Source organism: Myodes glareolus, chromosome 4 (genome assembly GCF_982192425.1).
Source record: "Myodes glareolus chromosome 4, mMyoGla1.1, whole genome shotgun sequence".
Classification (NCBI taxonomy): domain Eukaryota; kingdom Metazoa; phylum Chordata; class Mammalia; order Rodentia; family Cricetidae; genus Myodes; species Myodes glareolus.
Genome location: NC_142029.1, coordinates 39,106,482 through 39,121,806, shown reverse-complemented (window position 1 = coordinate 39,121,806; position 15,325 = coordinate 39,106,482). Strand labels below are relative to the sequence as shown.

Below are 15,325 nucleotides of genomic sequence, written 5' to 3'. Positions count from 1 at the left end.
GCGCCTTAGCAAAGATACACCTTTACTGTGTAAAGAAATATTCAGGAATAAGCTACAGCCTCATGTCTACAATGCTATTTTAAAGGAAGTATCAGGAAACTTGTGATTATAGAGACCACCTTTGTTTTCAAATATTTATTGCTTTGTGGTTTTTATTTACCTTTTTATTGTCTTGCCCTACTGAGTGATTCTAACTTGCTTGTGCCTGCTTGTATTATACTTAGTTAACACAGTCTCCAATAGAACTGTCTCCATTACTTCAGTACACTGTTTGTCTCATAGTCTTCAAGATGGGTAACCAGGAAGAGCATATGAGAGCCACCAAGTTCTCAAGTCATTTAGAAACATGCTGCCATTCCTGAATATTTATTTCATTTCTCTTAGAAGGTGACTTACTACCCCATTTTCAGGACAAGGGAATAAAATAAATGCTAATCTTAAGCTCACGAAGGCTTGCTCAGCTGTAAGATAAATGCCAGATTCATCATTTCTTCTTCACCTTCAGAAATCGTGTGTCTCCCCTGTTTTCAGCAGCTGACCTTATGATAATAGCGCAGCTACACAGGCCGGGCTGCGGCAGCTCTCGTTCCTGGATACCTAACTTCTTGATGTTGTCCTCTGTAGGGTCAAACAGGCGAGCATTTGCTCACGAACTCTGTAAATAGCAGGAGAGGCCATTCTTCCCAGTGGTTTGTAGACTAACTGCTTCAGGCAGGCCTTTCTAGTTTCTTTTTTGCTGTCATTTTTTACTTTAAAAAACTTCAATTAGTAGTAGTGTATTAATACTATAAATCTAATTCTCTTTTAATGTTTAAGAACTAAAGACACCAGTGAGATTTCATGTGTTCTGCAGAAGGATTCACCTGGACCCAAAATGTTTTTAATCATCTATCTATCTGTCTGTCTGTCTGTCTATCTATCTATCTATCTATCTATCTATCTATCTATCTATCTATCTATCTATCATCTATCTATCCATTCACTTATCTAGTGGCTTCTATTTTGAGACTCATTTGCTTCAAATCCCATTGCCTTGAATGACTCGCTGATTTTCCTATGGTCGACTCCTGAGTTCGGGGATTAAAGATGTGTACCTCCACCCCATCTCTGATAGTCATAATGATATTATGGCTAAGATAAGTAATGTTGGTTGGGTGTGTACTTTTGTGTCAAATATTGGCAGTGTTTATATGCATTTTATTAGAGAAAACGTAGGCTGCTGTTCATGGAGCAGAATCATGGTCAGCTGCTCCCCGCCTTTAACATCTGGGAACAGACCATTTTGTTTCTGCTCCCTACTCTGGAATGCTTCAAAGCAAACCTCAGACAAAACCTTGTTCGTCTGTAAGTATTTCAGAAGGCAAGTGCCGTCGGGTATTATATATTTCATGTGTCTGGGTTATTCACTGAATTGCAACCTCCAGAAAAACACATGAATCACAAATGACCTTGGTTAATCTTAGTGTTCACACGCACTTTTGTAGCACGTGGGCAGCACCCTAACTGTGCCATGGGTTCCTTCCTCCTGGCCAGCTCCAGGGGTGTCCTAGCTCCCCAGGGTCTCAGGCATCCTTGCTCCCATACTGCACATTCTCATGCTCTGGCTGTGAGATAGTTATGTATGAACTCACACAGTGTACTGTTCGAGCCTCGCTTCTCTCACATTTTATTTGAGAGATAGTATCTATGTGGCCATTGTAACCATGTGGATAAGTAGCATTCTCAAAGCCATAGAGCATGCAGTTGTGCAAGTGGCCTAACCTACTTCTCTCTGATAGCATCCTGGTGTATGGTCTTCAATTCTTATAGTCATTTTATAAGATATATAAATGAGGCTTAGGAGAAAATAATTTGCTAAATTTGTGCAGTCTAAAAGTAGTGGAGTTTGGATCAGAATCTTAATGGCTCTACCTTAACTCTGGCTAAAACTGGCTTTGTTTATTTGTTTGAATTTATCTAGTTATCTACATAGCATTTTGATAGAAGCCTATACGGTTTGTGGAGGGAAAACATGATTTATCTTTTTTAATTGTTTTTATTGAGCTATATATTTTTTTTCCATTTCCCTCCCTTTCTCTCCCCTCCCCTCCTACTCTCTCCCAAGGTTCCCATGCTCCCAATTTACTCAGGAGATCTTGTCTTTTTCTACGTCCCATGTAGATTAGAACCACGTATGTCTCTCTTAGGGTCCTCTTTGTTGTCTAGGTTCTCTGGGATTGTGAACTGTAGGCTGATTTTCTTTGCTTTATGTCTAAAAGCCACTTATGAGTGAGTATATATGATATTTGTTTTTCTGGGTCTGGGTTACCTCACTCAATAAGATGAAAACCATGATTACTATGTGGAGTTGTATAGCCTGTTCCCAGTTTTCAGAGTTTTCTCTTTGTTTCTTAGAAAGTCCCATTTTTTTTTCAAAAATCATTGACCAAAGTGTAATGGTGCACACCTGCAATGCTGATTGGTACTTAGAAAACAGAGGCAGGCGGATGGTCAGAGACTGGCCAGAGAAACATAGTGAGAGCTTGCCCGAAAAAATCAGAAGCAGTAGCAACTACAGATGTTTAAAAGTCATGATTACAGCAAAGAATTAGTGTTGAGTAAGAGAGGGGCATGGCTGTGCTGTAAGGAGTAGAAGCAGGAAGTACGTGCTGGAGAACGGTCTCCAAGCTCATTGAAAGTGGAATACTGGTATCTGTGTCTGCAGAACATGGTTATGCCGGAACGTTCATTTTTTTCCTCTTTCTTTTTGGCTCACATGCTCCAATGTTTTCTTTTTAAAATAATTCACATTTTATTTTATGTATATGAGTATTTGCCTGAATGTATGTGTACTACGTGCATGCATGGCACATGTCACAAAACAAAAGAACACCTCAGGTCCCTTGAAATTGGAGTTAAGGACACCATGTAGTGCTGGGAACTGAACTTGGGTCCTCTGCAAAAGTAGTCAGTGCTCTTGGTTGCTGAGTCATCTATCCAGTCTTTCTTCATTGTTCGCTTATATTCTTGTCTTTTAAAATTATTATCAATTTGGAAGAGTAAGAGAGGAAGAAAAAAGAATTTGAGGCCAACTTGGGTGTGGTGGTTTGAAAGAAAATGGCTCTCAAAGGGAGTGGCGCTATTAGGAGGTATAGCCTTGTTGGAGTGGGTATGGTCTTGTTGGAGGAAGTGTGTCATGGTTGGGGCGGGCTTTGAAGTCTCTTTTCTCAAGTGTCATTCAGTGTGACAGACGACTTCCTGCTGCCTTCTGATCAAGATGTACCTAGCATCATGTCTGCCTGCATGCTGCCATGCTCCCCGTCTTGATGATAGTGGACTGAACTCCTGAAACTGTAAGCCTCCACCTCAACTAAATGTTTGCTTTGTAAGAGTTGTTGTGGCCATGGTGTCTCTTCACAGCAGTAAAACCCTAACTAAGACACTGGGTCATACCTGGTTCTCTCCTTCCATTATGTGGGTTCAGGGGATGAAACTCAGGTTGTCCAGCTGATATCAAGTGCCTTTACCCCTGAGCTACCTCCCTGGCCTGAGGGTCTGCAGCACCTTTTAAAATCTTTTAATTTTGAGTGTTTTGGTTACATTCATGTTGTCCTCCACATGTGTTCCTAGTGCTCATATAAATCAGAAGAGGGAGTCAGATCCCCTGAAACTGGAGCTACAGATGGTTGTAAGTTGCCGTGTAACCTGGTCCTCTGGAAGAACAGCCAGTGTTCATAACCTCTGAGCCATCTTTCCAGCCCCAAGTTCCATTAAATCCTGGTAGAACTGTAATCAGATTAGTAGAAAATAGCAAACCTGATTATATCCAGTAAAAACAGCATCAATCAGACCCCAAATAACCAAATATGAATTCGTCTCTGATGCTTTTTTTTTGTTTTCGTTTTTCTTGTTGTAGTCTCTGTCTTTATGGAGTTTTGGTTATGAACAAATAACTCATAAACATTTAAAATTTTTTATCTAATCATATACCCAATGTGTGTTTTAAAAAGACAATCTTAGAATTTCACTACTCAGTAAATTAGTTCATTACTAAGCTGCTGTGAATTACTCTTTTTAGAGAATGTTCTGAACAGCTCATACCTACAGTGTTTAAAAATAGGCTTTCGTTTTTATTTTATTTACTCTAGCAATTATTTCTTTTCAGCCCAATTTTCTCTTCTTTGGTATTCAACAGAATTGTAATTACAATGGGACTTTATTTACTATGTTCATCATGAAATTATCTCATTTTCTGTCTTCAAAACTATGGGATTTTGAATATATGGCTTTTTTTCTTTTCTCTTTCTTTTTCTTTTTTCTTTTCTTTCTTTCTTTCTTTTCTTTTTCTTTTTCTTTTTTTTTGAGACAGGATTTCTCTGTATCTTTGCAGCTTATTCTGGAACTAGCTCTTGCAGACCAGGTTGGCCTTGAACTCAAAGAGATCCACTTACCTCTGCCTCCCTAGTACTGGGATTAAAGGTATGTACCACCACAGCCTGACCTGAATGTATTTCTTAAAGGCCATAGCTCAGGATAGAATACTTCCCTCACATAGGTAAGGCCCTGGATTCAAGCCCCTAGTACCACAAAACAAAACATGCTTTTTCTCTCAAAAGTTTATGCATTCAAAGATAGTAAAGTCCATATGGTTTAGTAGTCAGAGATCAAATAAGTAATTACTGTATTTACTTTAATTATTGAACAGAGGATTCATTATACTGTATAGTGGTTCAAACTATACATTTTCAGAACCATATTCTCTGACTTAAGTTCTGGTTCTACAATTTAATGAGCAGTTTGTGACCTTGGCTTACTTACTTTACGTCCATGCACCCAGGTTTCTTTACGTACCAATTGTAGGTAATCGTTCTTTTTTTTTTAATGAAAAATTATTATTTATTAAGACAATTTCAATATCCTGGTCACTTCACAAAGTAACTTTTAAAAGGACCGCACAAATTGTGATCAAGAATGAGTTTATCAGTGGGATGCAAAGATGGTTTATGGAAAATAAACCTGATATACTGAATGAACAAAATGAAAGGAAAACTGTATTGCAGAAAATATAGAGAATCGTGTAACAACATAGGATATCAACTGATGGTGACAACAGTCAGTAAATTAGACAGGAATTATAATGGAAGCACAAGAAAAACAAATACCATTATCATTCAGTGTGACAAAGCCCAAACTTGTCAAGGACAGGCGCACCCTTCCATCTCTTCAGCAAACACTGGGAAAAGCCTAGGTGGAGCAATTAGGGTAAGAAAAAAGAAAAAAAAATTCACCCAAGGAAACAAATTTGTTTCAGGTGACAGGGTGTCAACACAGAAAATTACTCTGTGAAAAAAATTTTAAGAAACTCATAAAAGTTCAATGATTTTCAAACCAACACAAAGTGTCTTTACAAAAAAAAAGTGTCTTTACATACTACAAATTTAAAAAGCAAAAATATTATATACCCTATTGAACTGCATAAAATGAGAGAGAATAAAATTAAACAGGGAAAATCTAAACCACTATGAACAAGCCTATAACAAATGGCAAGGTATCCCATGCACATTGAGAGAATTACCACTGTTAAAATGTCCATCCTACCCAAAGTGCTTTATAGATTTATTGCCATGACATTAACAAATCAAATGGCATTTTTCACAGGCTTAGGAAAAAAATCCCAAGTCATAAAAAACCAAAACCTTTCAAATTAGCCCAAAAACTCAAATAAAAACAAAAGTTTTAGGTTTAACAATGTATTACAGGGCTAGAGTGTAGGTAATCGTTCTTACATTGTATGGTTGCTATGAGAATTAAGCAAGTCAATATATGTCAAGTTCTCAGAACTTCTCAGCTTACAGCAAGCTTTCAATAAATGATCATTTTCTTTTTTTTTCTTTTAGAAATAAAACTTTCTCTTTTTGATGATGATGATGATGATGATGGAGTGTGTGTGTGTGTGTGTGTGTGTGTGTGTGTGTGTGTGTGCGTGTGTGGTTTTTGTGTCCGTCCTTGGAGGCCAGAAGAGGGAGCTGGATCTCCTGGAGCTGGAGTTAAGGGAAGGTGGTGTTGAGATGCCTGATGCTGAGAACAGAACTCTGGTCCTCTGAAAGAATAGCAAATGCCTTTTTATATAACCCAGGACCACTGGCCCAGGGGTGGCATCTTTTTTGGTGGGCTGGATCTTCCTACATCAATTAATATAGTCAAGACAGCTGTCCACAGACATGCCTACAGGCTACCTTTGTCTACAGAATCCCTCCCTGAGGTTTTTTCCCAGGTGGTTCTAGACCATGCCATGACTACGATGCTTTTGTTTATATCCTGAAATCTATTGTTTTTGCAGCAAATTTTTAAAAAAATTCAAAATGTTCAATTCACAATTTGGAGTTTCTTCTTACCATTTTATTTATTATTATTATTATTATTATTATTATTATTATTATTTTGCTGTTTTGAGACAAATCTCAGGTAGCCCTGACTGGCTTCAAACTCATTATGTGGCTAAAGTTGGTCTTAAATTCCTCACCCTACTGCCTTAGCCTTCCAAGTGCTGGGGTGACAGTCATGTGCTATAACACTTGATTTTTTTTCTCCACGTTTGTTTGTCTCTAATGATGATCCAGTTGAGTGTGCAGAGTCTGGAAGCACTTTCCGTATGCTCTAAAGATTCCTTTTTCTTTTAAAAAATCTTAATATGTTGACTTGCTCATCCAGTCATTCTTATTTATTGACTATTAGCGAATGGTGTTTGAATATTCAGCAAGGAACAACAAAAATTATTCTATGCTACTCATAAGCTTATACTTAAATCTCAGAGTTAAGCACTGAATGTCAACAGGGCATATCTGTATGGATAATTGTTCATCATACCTCTCCAGTTCTGGTCATTGCTAGTGTAAACATCATGCCAGTTGTTCACTAATATATCGAAGAATGTAACAACTTTTTGCTTTTGAAAGTCTCTAAATCACTATGGTTTTTAAAATAAACAAGAGGAGAGATTTGGTCTTAGAAACGGATTTAGAGAGAGTCTGTTGACAGATACTTCATTCTCTTGCCTTTTCTCCAAATGATAGCAATCTATGAAAAAAAAAACCTTCCTCATGACTCATCGCTGAAGTTGGGAAATTGAGCTTACTTTTCCAGAGGTTCCCAGAGAAATCACCCCGAAGACTGTGGGAAAGGATGTAGCCGAATGGTCATATATGAACAATATGTGCTGAGTCTCAGTTCCTCATTGACAGATCACAAATTTCTAGTAGTCTTTAGTAGCAAGCTTCCTCTGTGGATTCTGTAGGAAATACTTTTAGGCTGAATAATTGTTCCTGAGGGAGAAGCCTTCAAAATGCCTTGCACGTGCGTGCATGTGTGTGCACGAACACACAGAAAGAAACAGACAGAGACAGATAGAGATAGAGACAGAGACACAGAGAAAGACAGAGAGACAGAGATACAGAGACAGATAGAGACAGACACAGACATATACATATAGACAGACAGAGATAGGCCATGAGCAGGGACTGTAGAATACTAATCAGTTGTGTTCACATGTCTAGTATAAGTAAGAACAACAGTTTAGTTTGGTGTGGTGACTCACGCCTCCCCTCTTAGCTTTCAGAAGCCCAGGAGGCAGAGGCAGGCAGAACTCTGTGAGTTGGAGGTCAGCCTGCTTTACATGTCCAGAATGGTCTGGATTACAGAGACCCAGTCTCAGGAGAATACAAGCAAACAAACCAAAAACATGCTTCTAAGGTAGCAACAGTATCTGATTATAAGCCACATCCTGTGTGATCTTGCTGATTACCACATTGTTTGAACCTAACGGCAATAGTGGACAGCTAACGTAAATAAGAGCAGGGGATTCACTTTCCATAGCACAAAACAAAACCCGAAAACTCCTTCTGGATATTTGCAGTAAAAGTAACCCCATTTTTCTTTAGCTGGAATGATCTAGGCTGCCAAAGGAACAGTGGTTGTTTCCTTTCTTCTTTACTGTGTTGTGGATTGGAACCATCCACAGAGAAACTCTGGAGAGGTGAAAGGATACATTCCCAGAATTCTCTTTGGTGGTTTTCAACTTGGAACTGTTGTGTGTGGTATGGATGCTAGGAGTGTGTGTACTTTTCAAACTTATCTCCGCCTTTGTAATAATAATGATGATGATGATGCCATGTTATGTGCATTTTGGGGGTTATCTCTGCCTTTTTAATAATAATAATAACAATAATAATGCAATAATACAACCAGTACTCTCCTGATGGTTCTGAACCATCCATAGTCCACTCTCACACTTTCTTTCTGTATCAGAACCACTTTCAGGGACTGTGAATAGGCAGACAATCCATTGTAGGGACTGTGAATGAAGTATCCATTATTGTTCTGTAAGATACAGCTAACCTCACACAAAAGTTTAATAGCAGTTTGTCGGTTGAAACCTTTATTTATTGTTAATGTATGCACGTGTGCCAGGGCACATGAATAGAGGTCAGAGGGCAGCTTTGCGTATTCCTTCCATCTTTATGGGAGTTTTATGTTACCAGGCTCTATACTTTTCCTGCCAAACTATCTCACCCATATGCTCTCTCTCCCTCTTCCGTTCTCCCTCCCCCTTAATTAAGGTTAGCTCAGACCGAGAAAAAAAAACTGAGCCTAAGCACTTGAAGTTTTGTGCATATTTAGGAGTAAATGAATTAAGGGGGAATGATGTGTTATTTGTACGCTGCTAGGATGGGATAACTGGGCTGTTTTCTGGAGCCGAAATGGAGCCGAGATGGAGGCAACAGTCAACCTTGGAGATGAGGTTAAGAATGAGGACACCTCCACGCCATAATCATGGTCTGCTACGTAAAGTGCATGCTTTCCCAGATGGACAGCAAAGAAGGCAGGTACTGTACAGTGTGACTAGTAAAATACAGCGCCACTGTCTTTGCGGGTCTCTCTGGCCCACCTTTAGTTGTCATGTCAAAAAGAAGGCATCTTTATTCTTTACGTTAAGCGAAACACTCCCAGGTTACCTTGAACTTGCCGCATAGCCAAAGACGACCTTGAACTTCTGATCTTCCTGCCTCCTGTTTATCTTCTTTTTGTTTTTGTTTTTGTTTTGTTTGGTTTGGTTTTTGGGTTTTGAGACAGGGTTTCTCTGTGTAACATTTCTGCCTGTCCTGGAACTTGTTTTGTAGTCCAGGCTGGCCACAAACTCACAGAATCCACCTGCCTCTGCCTCCCAAGTGCTGGAATTACAGGCATGTGCCACAGCTGCCTGGTTTACCTCCATTTTGTTTTATTTTATTCTGCTGAGACAGCATGTCGCTGTATAGCCCAGGCTGTCTCAAACTCCAGATCCTCCAACTTTAGCTCCCTGAGGTTAGTATCATAGACACATTCCCCCGAACCTAGTTTAAAAGGAAGGTTATTATTAAAATGATGAATTGATTTTGGTACTAGAGTCAACATTTAAAGGAATATTGCTGAGAATTTTGTCAGGGCAGTATTTTCGGAAGGCTCTCGGCAGCCCCTAGCTGTCATTAATTTCCTGTATGTGCTTAGTAAATCAGAGGACTAAACACACATATTTATGAGTCTTAACCTTGGCAGATTTATACTTTTCTGCGATACAGAATGAAGTTTAAGCTGGAGTTGTTTCCTCGCTGGCTTTGGAGAATGAAGGGTTAATGATTACTCAAGTCTGACAGCCAGGAGACTCAAGTCCTGGTGTTTCTGGGGTGTTTGCCATGGGCTGCTTTGAATGAATGACTTGAGTGGGAATAGTAAGAGTTTCCTTCCTGACTTCTTTCAGAATCCTAGTGCTGTCGACATTCCTTTACGGTAGCCTTATTTGAAAAGCACTCATATATGCAGCAGGGCAGGTCTTTTAAGAGTAAGTGATCACGCTATAAATGTAACTCTCCAATGATGGAAGCTGCTTGGAAATGATCTCTCACTGTGAATCTTCTCAACCGCTGTAGCACACTATTAAATGCATTTTTTTTAAAAAAAAAAAACCACAACACTTATCTAAGAGTCTAATTGAGTAGACTTTTGCCTTGGGAAATTGCTCTGCCTAAGACAACTGCCGCTCTGTTTCTGTTCAGATTAAAAAGCCCAAGTCCCACTTCGCTGTCTGCAAACAGTAATTACCTCTGTGAAATGAGCAGAGGTCCTTAAAAGGGTCTGCCGGCTTCCTGGGATCTTTCCGGGGTGAGCGGGATGCGGGGCTGATAACCCAGCTGCCTAGGAACTGAGCAGGGCCGGCTGCAAACTCCTCAGCTGTTGACAGGCTGGCCTCGCTGAGAACACTGGTTAAATATAGCACGCGCAGCTCAGCGCCCCAACAAAGTCACCGCGCTGACAGTGTGCGGGAGCCGCAGAGGAGAAACCTAATCTCAGAGCCCAACAACACCTAGCAACAGTTGAAAAAACTTTGAAACAAAAGTCGGGGTGGGAGATAGGCGGCTTCCAATTCCTGCTGATCCCGACTGTTGAAGGAGAAGCTGCAGCTACTCCGTGCCGTTTCCTGTATGACTTCAGCTACTGGCTAGTCCCAGCAGAGTGGGAAAAGCGTTTTCCCCAGTCTTCTTTTGGGCTGGCTAGTTTTCCGGGACCCACTCTTGGGCTGTGGGACAAACCACTGGGTTCGTCAAGGGATAAGCCCTCCGAGAACGGATACTTCTTTGGTTAAAGGAGCAGCCAGCAGGTAAGCCCCCCCCCCCCCTTCACCCCAAGAATATATTTACTCTGTTAAATCTGTTTCCACAAGAAAACGATTCGCTCCAATTCTACTTTGTCTCTTGCTTGGACTTCTCTTGTTCTGTGATGGGAGAACACGTGTAGGGATTTTAGAATCTGTGTGAATTATTAAAAAGAAATCAGAAACTTCTCTTTTTCACAGTTATACTGAGTTCCTTTTAAACACAACATTCTGTGATGTCTTAATAGTCGTCAGGCAAGCCCTGCTGAGTGATTCGTGTTCTTGCAGGTAATAGGAATATGATGGACTCCTTTCACAGCCAGGGTGGCTAAACCACAGAGGGGACATTTCTTTGGGGAGTGAAATAGCTTTTATTTATTGAAAATAGCCGAGCAGCTTGTGTGGTAACTGAGGAAAATCCTGTCTGGTGTCCCTGTTGCTGCGCTGTTGACCCGCTTCCTTGCGCCGCTGGGGTTTGCCGGATTCTCTGATTGCAGGGACACCTTGTGCTGAAGTCTGACCTCATTTGCCTGCAGTTGCCCAAATGTATCCGACTCGCACAAGATATGCCTGCTGCTGATTCACTGCTTTTGCAGCAGTTGGCTGATCAGGAGGATGTTGCGTTAGTTAATTAAATGGAGTGATTGCTTTTGTGCGGACACAGTGGATTCTGCTTTAAGAAACAGACCAAAGTTCTTTAGGGGGAAAAAAAAATCCTTCCATAAGCTGCATGGGTGTAAGAGCGCATTTCCAGCAGTGTGAAAGAAGTTCTGTATCCTTTGAGGGTGTTTTGTCTCCCCGTTCGTGAGGTGACACGTGCCTTAATCAGAATTGCCTACAGTGGACAAGTTCACACTCGGTCTCTCAGCTTGTGGCTACAAATGGCTGATCTAATCAATACCGATTGCTGGTAGTCTGTAGTTGGGGTCGAAGTTGTGTAAGAAGTTGAATTATTTCTTCAGATGATCCAGAGAGGTTGGATGAATAAACCTAAGGATAATATCAAAGAAAACACTGAAGAACATTTTTTTCAAAGAACTTATTTGAACGCTAGTCATGGAGACTCACGCTTGTAATCCAGCACTGGGGGACGCTGAGGCACGAAGATTGCTGTGAATTCAAAGCAAACCTCAGCTACATAGTAAGTTTTAGCCCAACCTGGGCTATAGACTGAGACTCCGCCTTTAAAACAAGGCAAAACAAAACAGAAAATCTATTTGTGTCATGTGAAAAAAAGAATTTCCATTAGCCAGTCTGGAATTTTTTTCTTTGACCAATGAGAATATGTAGGCCTTTTTGGTAAATGTTCCTATTCTAAGAATAGTCGATTGATGATCACACAGTTTGTGTTTAGGAAAAAGAAGCAAAGCGGTTATTTCAATCTACACCACGCTACATGGTTCTGATGATGTGATTAGTTTGCAAAGTAAAAGAAGCTAATCCAATATAATCAACATATACAAATAATAGTGAGTGTGCATTCATGGCCTGCAGGTCAGAGAGGAAACCCACGGTACTTTGCTGGAGATGAAATATCTTTGTCTTGGAAGACTTATGGAAAGTCAGGACCAAATGCTCTGCATTTTTCTTGTTTAATCCCAGGAAGGGTCACATTGCTGGCTTCCACATACCTCGGGAAGGCCAGAATCTACCACTGGTTTGAGTCATTCGATTTTCTCTGGAGTCAGCGAGACAGCTTTTAGATAACAGCACAGGGCTTGACCCTGAGCGAAAGCCATGTCTGCTGAAGTGGAGTTTTGAGTATCATGAATTGTTTTCATGGTTCCAAGTTTCCCCTTGAGAATTAAGAGGTGATAAGTTAAACCACGTGGTTGCCTCCACTGCCTGAACAAAATACCGCACTCCATGAGTACACGGACCCATCCCCTGCTTCATTCAAGTGCGTGTTTGTGTGCTGTTTGGAGTGGCCCCCTTACCTTTCACTATGAGAGCGGTAGGACTCCATTGTGGTTCTCTTCAGCTCTTGTCTGGATATGCTACCCACTTTCAGCCTCATTACCATGCAAACCATCCTCTCCCATCTTCACAGAGATTCCGGAAGTGACTCCTCAGTTTGGACGCTCAAATGCTGTTTATGTTAGGGCTCTTCATGGTAGGTGCGGCCTCATTAAAGCTGGGATTGTTCTGTAAAATCTTATGGATGGTTGTGGAGCTTCTTGGCTCCATGTACACTGTGAACAATCTAGTAACTTCTTCGGTTCCAGATTTCTAATGATGAGTATGTGAGGATGTATTAAATCAAGAAACCAACTAGAAGTATGGCTGATAGTGTTTTACCCAAAAATTTTCTCAGTGAAAAACCTTGATAGTTTTACTAATTTTAACTGTGTTTACATGTCTGACTATAGAGATGTTATTGTCTGCCTCACAAAAAAAAAGAACATGTATCCACCTCCTTCCTGTATGAGAACCCAGACTTCTAAACCTCTAAATTCTGTAACTCATAGTTTTTAAAATCATCTTTTAGGGACACACTTCTTATATGGGTGCATTTGGTCAGTTTATTTAAATCATGACTCTTTCTATTTATGAGTCATGAATTAAAATCTTGCCATGAACAATAAAACATTTAAAATATCATGGTTATTTTGGAGCTCTTCTCCCTAGGTATGGAAAACACAGATGTTTGTTGGTGCTACTTTCAATCACCCAAGAGACCTGCAGCCTGAGAGACAGCAAGAACATAAAAGGCTTTGGAGGCTCTTTTCTCTGTATTCACCAAAACAAAAGCATCCTCTTTATATTCTAAACTGGTTTCCTACCAGGATTTGTGAAATAATTAATATATTCATTAAGCAATAGTCTCCTCATGGTTGATAGTTTTTAATTATGAAATGTTGGGGTCTATACATTCTAAGTATTGTACATTGTGGTTTTCATTTTAGATGAACATTTCTCTTTAAAATATTTTTATTTTATTGTTTTTATTGTGTGTGCGTGTGCGTGCGCGTGTGTGTGGTCAGATCTAGAGCTCCACTGGTGTCAGAGTTGCAGGCCACCATGAGCTGCCTGACTCTGGAGCTCAGAACTGAACTCAGATCCAATGCAAGATAAATAGGTTATCCTCCCCAGATTTATTTATTTTTATTTATGTGTAATATGTGTTTGTATCTGTGTGATTGTATACCGTATGTGTGATGATGATGTGTTTGTATCTGTGTGACTGTATGCCGTATGTGTGATGATGATGTGTTTGTATCTGTGTGACTGTATGCCGTATGTGTGATGATGACTGAGAAGGCATTTGAGTCCGTGGAGCCATGAGCTATACACCATGATTATTGGGTGTTGGGAATTGAACTCTTCAAGAGCAGGAGGCACTTTTAACCACAGGGCCTTCTCTCCAGTTTTCTGAAGATTATTTTTTTTTAAAAAAAAGATAATAAAAGGTATAATAGGTGCCTCAGACTTAGAGTACTACAGAGTTTAATCCACACTTTACTTACTTCCCTAACTTCATGTTTTTAAATAGGAAGCTATGGGGTCTGGTGGGCAAGCTTATGTTCCTACAAACCTTAACAAAAATGCTTAAGAGAAAAATTATTGGTAACAACTTAGAAAATGATACAAAATCTACATTATAAATTAATTTATATGGCATTTTAATACTTGTCAGCAAAATAAAAGATAAGCTAATGAAATAATATTTGTTCCCTTGAATCTGATTGAAGTTCTAGCAGTAAGGATATAGTCATGGAAGAGGGGCCGAGAAGATCAAGTAATAGACAAGGCTGGTGACCCGGACTCAGGTTTCAACTCACTGTGGCCTTGGACAGATTCCCTGTGCTTCAGCTTTCTTACCTGAGTGTTACAGTATTTTGTCCTCATTGTGTTGTTTGAAGATTAACCAGCTACTGGCATAGGCTCGTGCCTGATATGTTGTTCAGTCCATTCAGTCTCACCTCTACTGCCACATTTTAAGTGCTACCGTCTGTCCTAATCCTAGATGCACACAAAGTTCTCAGATGGTTTGTAGACTGTTGTTCACCATTGGAAGCAAGAGAAGGCTCATTCTTTACATCGGAATCCGGGTTGGGACATCGCACTGCTGCTGGGCGTCCTAAGCAGACAGCCTGAACAGCAGCCAATAATTGCAGATGGAATTCAGGCTGCAACCCCCACCCCCACCCCTGTTATCACTCAGCAGTCCTGTGTCTTCTAGAAGCATTACTAAAAAGGTTAAGAAATCACCCACAGGATAGACTGTTCTCGTTTCTATATTTGCACTTGGAGATAAAATGTCTTTATACTTAGGGCTTGGCTGACTCTTCCACAGCCAGCTTCACTGGGTAATGCAGAGCCATGCAGACTTCCATGGAGGGGATGATACTAAATTCATTATTCTCTGCTTCTTCCCTCCAATGATTTGTTTTGTTTCACTAACTTAGTAACCAATAAAGTGAAAAGACCAAAAAAGGTCATCTCAGGCTAATATCATCCTTACCGAATAGAAATGAATTCCTGCTATTCATTGCTCTTAATCCTAGTCAGTCTTAAAAATAACAAGAAAATCAACCACAAGACAAACAATAACGGTTTTACATTACAAAGATGCTTATATGCTGTATACACCTAATTTAACAAAATATAGGAAGCATTCTGATGAAGGTGTTCTAAGTAGTTTTAGTAGCAATAAACTTT

General features: G+C 40.0%; 1 protein-coding gene across 3 annotated transcripts in view; it reads left to right on the top strand.

Moving 5' to 3' along the window:
- Filip1 (filamin A interacting protein 1) overlaps positions 1 to 15,325 on the top strand; it is a 214,136-nt gene that overhangs the window by 33,912 nt on the left and 164,899 nt on the right. The window contains exon 1 of one of the 3 annotated variants that reach the window (XM_048435726.3): positions 10,239 to 10,669. The exons of the other annotated variants lie outside the window; for them this stretch is intronic. The gene's annotated coding sequence lies outside the window, so the exon portion shown is untranslated. Of the gene's footprint in view, positions 1 to 10,238; positions 10,670 to 15,325 lie in introns of those variants that run through there. 3 annotated transcript variants of the gene reach the window in all.